Source organism: Canis lupus, chromosome 35 (genome assembly GCF_048164855.1).
Source record: "Canis lupus baileyi chromosome 35, mCanLup2.hap1, whole genome shotgun sequence".
Taxonomy (NCBI): domain Eukaryota; kingdom Metazoa; phylum Chordata; class Mammalia; order Carnivora; family Canidae; genus Canis; species Canis lupus.
The window spans coordinates 10,486,744-10,494,619 of record NC_132872.1 but is presented as its reverse complement, the minus strand read 5'-3'; positions in this window follow the sequence as shown (position 1 = coordinate 10,494,619).

The following is a 7,876-nucleotide window of genomic DNA, read 5'->3' as shown; positions in this document are numbered from 1 at the left end:
TCATTTGACACCTTTTTGGAGACACCTACTACTTTCTATCAACCATCATAGACACTAAGGATACAACAGTGACTAACACACCATATTTTCCCTTCTCAAGTTTGTTTATAGTCTAGGGGTAAGTAGACAAGGATCAAATCACACAAATAAATGGGAAAATGCAACAGTGAGAAGTGCCACCATAGAAAAGTATTTGGTGCTTCAAATGTTATTTGACTTGTTCAGCCACATTAGGGACCTTTCCCAAAAATCAGTGCTTAGCCCAAGATCTAAATGGTGTCTTAGAGTAAAAAGCAAAAGAAAGAAAGGTAAAGGACATGTCACATGAAAATGCCTTGTGATAACAAGAAGTAGCATGGATTTATGAAGCTAAAGAAGGCAAGTGTGGCTGGATACTAAAAAGTAAAAAAGAGCCTGTAGGAGATAAGATCGCAGGTACTGATGAGACCTGACAATGCAAGACTCCTTTGGCCCAGTTAAGAAGTTCCATTATTTAAAAAAAAAAAAAAAATGAAGAAGAAGAAGTTCCATTATACTAAGAGCCAAGAAAATCATGGATGGGACCCCTTAGGAACATGATTAGATTTACTTACCAATCACCTTTCATGTGAGAAAGGAAAGAGATGAAGCATATTTGTCTAGAGTCAGTCTGTGTGGAGAATTAAAAAGTAATGTAATAGCTTTATTGTCATTCTAAATTCTGCTCTGGACTGCTAAACCTAACTTTCTTTGAATGTTTCATTTCTGTAGAATATTATCATGGGACTTAGCTGAGACAGTACTGGGGCAATCAGAAGCTATTGTTCTGATTGTTTATTTCTGCATTATTTCTTCATTGAACTAGATTTAGACTTAGACACCTGAAGGACAGTCTTAGGTCCTACAAAATTCTGAGAAGGCAGACTCACAGCTCTGCCAGGTGAGAGGAAAGACAGCTGTAAGTTCTCCAGAAGCATTCTTTGATAAAATTTGATAATATCTGCCCATATGTCCAACAGAGAGAACTGGAAACTCCCAAATCATTCTGATAATTCATCCTGGGCCCTTTGATAGATCTGTATTTTCTCCCATTTTTAATTAAATGCATGTCTGTTCTTTATTCCTATACAAATTCCATGAGAGATTCCCATTCCTGCTAACTAGCATCTGACAACCACATAGCCATCATTTAAGAAATGATTCCTTACCACATTGAGCACCAGAAAGCCTGCAAACACTCTGGTTTAGAATGCCATTGTTCTCATGTAGTGTTATTAAGCAGAAAATCTTATCAGTGTCCTTGGCCCCACACCTTCCTCCCACCCTAATATTGTGGTGATCCAAAATTAGTAAAATAAGGAAGGCCTGGATGAGACATATCCATTGATATTTATCTCTTCAGGCTTCCCAATCCCTGCTTCCTAAACAACACCAACAGAACCATTTAGTAGGCAATATAACAGCATAACGTTTCAGATAATAAAAGTCACCAGACTTTTAACCAGCTCTGGCTTTGTTTAGTGGAAATATATTTAAGACACATCAGACTCCCAGTAAATATCCAAAAAGAATTACTTTCACCTTGTTCTGTGACTAAACCCACTTATTGGCCTGTCTTTTAAGGGTTCTCAGATCCAATCCAAATGTGTGCCCTCACTCCTCAAACAACACCAAGCAATTCTTGGACACCCTTCTGGTGTCCCAGAATTCAACTCAAATCTGACACTATCTAGTTGGACATAGCATCAGATTCCAAATGTTAAGGGTTCAGCTCCCTACCTCAACTACAGATGCCAGTTGCAAGTCTCAGATTGTTACTTGTGCCTCTGACCAAGTGGTTATAGATCTGAGGTTCCAACAACCTCCTCCTTAGATTCTTTTAATTTGCTAGAGTGGCTTTTATAACTCAGGAAACCACTTGGGTTTATCAGCTTATTAAAGCACAGGATAAAGGATATGAATTGAATAGTCAGAAGAGATACATAGGTAACAGGAAAAGGCCAAGCCCCTCTGTAATCTCCCAAGTTCACCATACCCAGAAGTTCTCCATGCCCAGTACTTGGGGCTTTATGGAGGTTTCATTGTAGAGTCAAAACTGACAAGTCATTGGCCATTGGCTAATTCAACCTCCAGCCCATCTCAGACCCTTTAATCATGCTATTGGTCCTCCTGGCAACCAGCCTTAGCACTTGAGTGGGCCCAAAAGCCACCTTCATTAACATATCAAAAATACCTTTAGTGCCCTGATCACAGGAAATTCCAAGGATTTTAGGAGCTGTGGGCTAGGAACCTTGGAAAGGATCATATATGTAAGAGAAATACATATTTGGTCATAATGACCAAATATATATTTCTTATAAATCACAATACTGTAACACGCCCAGGTTGGCAAAGCTGAACTTGATAGTAGGGAAAAGGAACAGGAAGAGAAGATAAGATTGAGGAAGAGTAAGATGGGGTCAGGAGACCAGATAGATTGTCGGTTTCCGACCCTTAGAAAGCTATATGGCCTGGCCAATGACAATAGTTTTAAGTTAGTCCTTTGTTTCTCTTTGTGCCCCACAAAATCAGAGTACCTTCCACTGTAACTAAAATTGTTACCTGACAAGATAAACAGTCTCATAATGGAAAAGAACACTAGACTATTTGTATAGCTTCAGAAGGCTGTAGTGATTATGAGTTAGGGACCAAAGGGGCTAGGTGGGGCTATTTAGGGAGTCATGGAAGCAGGCTCACAAAAACCCCCAAAATGCTAAGGTGTAAGGAAACCAGAGATAAGGGAGCAAGCCAGACCACCCTGCCCTAGGTGTAGGCGGGGAGGGTGTCTTTTTATGACAGTCATCTATGACCAACAAAGAATAACCAGATCCTAAAGAAGAAGTAAGCCATTAAAGATGTTATCACCAGTCCTAACTCAAACCAGGACAGCACAAGAATCTCAAGGCCACAAGCTTCCCAGTCAGCTCTCAATAAAAGACTGCCACAACCGGCCCTCGGAGGCAACCTTGTCGGGACCCCTCTCACTTCTGAGAGCTTTCTCTGTATTTATCTTTGCTTAATAAACTTCTGTGGCTTTACTCACTCTCCATTGTCCCTGAGATTCATTCTTCGACTAAGTGGGATAAGAACCAAGCTCTCCCATATCCACACCCCACCCTCCTCCTTCAAACACAACACCACTCCACTGCAAAAATAGAGGATTTGGTTATTCTGTGCAAGGATACCCTTTTGCCTCTTTTGGGAAAAAAAAAGGGCTAGAAAACAGGGGACCATATGAGTATAAATGGCAATGTCTTGCTGCTACTACTAGAGGTTTTTTTCTGTTCCTCCAAACAAGGCAAAATGGGTTTTATTTGTTTACAGATAGCCTACATAGTACATCCATCACTTTTTTTCTCTTATTATTCTTTCCTCTCTTTGCAATTTTTATTAAAATGAGAATAGAATGGTTAGTGACTGTGATCATTAGCTTGCACAAGCTGGCTTATGAAACAGATTGTTAGTGCCATAAACACAGGCCCAGGAATTCCATCATCCAGTCCCTGATGTGGCATGTCAATTCTCAGGGAATGGCTTATCCTAAATAGTGTTTGCAGTTATTCATAAATATATAATGACAGTGATCCTTAAGTAAACTTCACCCAAATCACTCAATCCTGCACTAGTAATGATTGTACACTAGTAAAAAGCAATAAGAGGCAGCTGCTCTACACTGTTTATAATATTAGCCATTATTCAAATACGGTGCCATTCACCTTCCACAGCTAAAAGGCTAGTCTCCAGAATTAGGAAGAATTAATTCACCCCTGGAAGTTTTGAAATTTCCAAGGTTAAATGAGAAGATAAAACATGGATATCAGGAAGATGGAATGAGTAATGAAAAGCAAACATGTTAGACATTCGGTGAACAACATAGTTTTCTCTAAGATGTTCTGAAGACAATAGGAAAGGAATATATTAAAAAGAGTATTTAATTACCTCACACAATTAAAGATGAATAAATGGAAATATATAATTATGTAAAGATTCAACACTGAAATGTTAGCATCTCCCACTGAATTAATCTATAAAATTAGCACAATCTCAAACTAAGTACCAAGATGATCTCAGATTTTCTATGGGAAATGAAAACATCTAGAAATGTTAGGATAACTATGAAAAATAACAATGAAGGGAAACTGACAGTACTAAATAATAAAACATATTAAGCTATAATATTTAAAATAGTTTGTACAGGCCCAGATTATCAGAAGAACAATGCAAAGAGAAATTATATGCAGAGATAAGTACCTATGGTTTTAGTACATGATAAAGGAGAACAAAAGGTAAATTATATAGCAATGTTGTTGGAACAACTGGCTAGTGTCTTAAAAAAAAAAGTTAGATCACCTTTTTATATTTCACATGAAAATAAATCCCAAATAGAAGGATTAATAAATATATAAACAGAAGAAGAATGATATTAAATAAGGACAAAAGGAAAATATGTGATTTTTTTTGCCTTAGATTCCTGAGGTTGAAAATTAAAATAAAAAAAAATTTTAAACATGATAAATTTCTATAAAAATTTTAAACTGCTACCCACTCCCCAAACTGTCTTAACGCAAGTCAAAGGACAAATGATAATTGGGAAAGCTACAACTAACCTATATGATATTCTCAGGACTAATATTTTGACATTAACACAATTGTAGAGATAAAATCTTCAAACTATTTGACAGGAAAATGAGAAAATGACACGAACAAACTGCACAGAAACATAAAACACCGATGCTCAAATAACATAAAAAAGTGTTCACACTCACTCACAATTAAAGAAATTTAACCTAAATGCTTGGCTTTTTTTATGCATCAAAACGGTAAAAATTTAAAACCTTGAATTTAAAATATTGAAGAGAAATATATTGAAACACTAAGTACATCTCAGTGAAGGTTTAAATTGATATACTTTGTATAGCTTTCGAAAACATCTATCCTTTGACCTGACAATTGGACTTCTAGATATTTATTCTCCAGAGGTATTCACAAATTTGGCAAAATATATGTATATAGAGGTCCATTGTAATATTGTTTACAGTAGCAAAACAAAACAAACCATATCAACAAAGGAAAACAAAACCTAGAAACAATCTATATCCATAAAAATAAAGCGAATAAATCACTATGCTATGATTAAAATGAATGAAAAAAATTTATTTATAATGTATACTCAATGTCTTAGTTTCAGTGTTGTGTGAAAAATACCAAATTACATAATACTGTATATATATATATATATATATATATATATATATATTTCAATCCATTTCTCCTTTTTTCTCTTAGAAACTATTTATGAGTTCGTGCAGTTAAAGGAAAGCTAAACACCACTTCTTTTAGCTCATATAATATCCTTGATAAGTAATGTTTGGGAACCTCCAGTTGCCTCCAATTTATAATCTAAACTTTAAGGCTAACCAGTAATTTCTACTCCCATTTTTCCAAATCTAACTTACTCTGCTACAGGGATACCTGATTGAAATCTCCTAACTGTCTTTTCTTTTCTTTTTTTTTTTTTTTACTTCCTTCTTTAATGTTGCCAGAGATAAGTGAGAACACAATAGTACAAGCAAGTAGACTGAGTGAATTTTTTATATCAGAAAACATGAGTGTTGGAGATCGATAGATGTTATATAATAGCAAAGCTGTCTAAACAACAGCTTATAAATATCTGCAGCCTTAAGTACCCAAGTATGTAGGTAAAAAATAAAAATCTATCAATTCCATCAATATAGTAATCCTGCTGAGTTTTTCTATACAGCTCAGTTAATTCCTAAAAGGCAAATGTGTCAAAGGTGAAAGATTCCAAGAGAGATAATACTTCCAAGCAACCTGTGCTGGCATCTTTCTCTAGTGTTACAAGGGAGAAAGAAAGAATCATGGGAAAGCTGTAGTGGTCAGTCCATCCTACTATGTCTAGGTCAATCCAAATGGGGAGAACTAAAGGGTTTTGAAGCGTCCTCCATAAGATGCTACTTATACTCATCTCTGGGCCGTATCTTTGCCATTTTCCTATTGGATCTTTCCAGGAGACATAAATTTGTCATAAACTTGTAGGTTCTGAAATACACAGGTTCTGAAATTCACCAGTTTGTTGCCTACTGGTCTGCACAAGTCACCTAACCCCTCAAACCTCAATCCTCTCATGGGTAAACTGTACAGCCTATGTCCTAAGTTTGTCAAAGGGATTAAATGATAGAAGAATGTAACATGCTTAGTGTGGTCACCTGTACTAAATGCTCAGAATATGTTATTTTTAAATATTTGTTCTTTCCAATCATGTTTATTTTTTTTAAAGATTCATTTATTCATTTGAGAGAGAGTAAGAGCATGGGGGGAGGGGCAGAGAGATGAGAGAGAGAGAGAGAGAGAATCTCAAGCAGACTCCCCACCGACCATGGCTATGTCCCAGGACCCCAAGATTCTTAGCTAAAAGCAAGAATTGGATGCTTCAAAAAAAAAAAAATAGAATTGGATGCTTAACAAACTGAGCCACCCAGCACCCCCTCACCACCACCACCAATCATCTGTTTAACAATTACTACCTAATACAGGGTTTGCTTGCTATCTTTTATTACTACACCTGGCACTTATATCAACACCAAAAAATACCAGTTGGCATAATCTTTGACTCTGTGCCCCTTTGCGCTGTTAGGATTCTGTGGGTCCTGCTTATCTCCCATAATATTGTAAGAAATTACAATGTACTGGCTGTCCACACTCTTCTCCTGGTTTCTCCTTACCCGTGTTTAGTACATGCACACACGCAAAATGCCCAACGAATGTTGTTGCTTTAGCTCTCTGACAGCTGGAGAGATGCAGCACTTCGAGGTTACGATATTTACTGCCTACGTTACACAACTGAGGACCTAGTTAACCAGCCATCCAAGGAAGAAAATAACAGGCTGATCAGAACTTATGGTAACAGTTCCTGTGGGTCGATTTCAGGATTCACCTTCTCACTAGTGTGTTAGCTCTTTCTCTTAGGAGATTCACTCTGTGGATACATGTCATAATTCCCTTTCAGGATACGGGCTGTGCTACAAATGGAAGCAGTAAGCAAGGAAGAGGCTGCTTACTTTCTCAACTTGGTAAATATCATACAAGGAGTGTCATCTCTGGTATAACAAAACAGTCATAGGACGTTTGCTGGATAAATAAAGGTCTCATTAGTTGGATGTTAGAGAAACTAACCTGTTTAGAGCCATGGAGGTTAACACAATAAAAATCACTGAATTAGGCCCATACTTAATTTAATTTATACTCAGTTAGCCCCAGTTAGCAAAACAGATGAAGTACTATTTTTCCGTAAGGAAAAAGTTCAAGTTGATTTTTTTAAGGAACTCTGACTCCTTGTAAATTCCTATATCAAGGAAGTAAAGGGAATCACAAAACTGATCCTTAAAACCACATCTATACTTTTCTGCTGCTGGTCTTTTGTTATTTGCCTTGCTTTTCCTGTTGCAGGCTCCAGATTGTCTAAATAGAAAGGGATTTCAAGAGGCCATCTGGTTAGAACTGAGGTTTTAATCTCGCAGATTTCTGAAAACAAGCGCCCTTGTTTGGCATTTGGGGTGTCCTGTTGGGAAACATTCTGATGGAGAGCCCAAGTAGCCACTCCTTGGCACTACCACAGTCATTTCCACATGCTAGAGACAGGGGGATGGACACAGACGTTCACTTGAAAAGCTTATAACTTTTAGTCAAAATGATCAAAGCACCATCAGATAATCCTTGAGTCGCTTTGGGTAAAAGTCCTGCCAGGCATCCAGCACAATGGGGAAGAGCCTGACTTAGCAGGCATAGTTCGGGGCTCCACACCTATATCCACTCCATCTGGGTGTAGGCCCTTGGACAG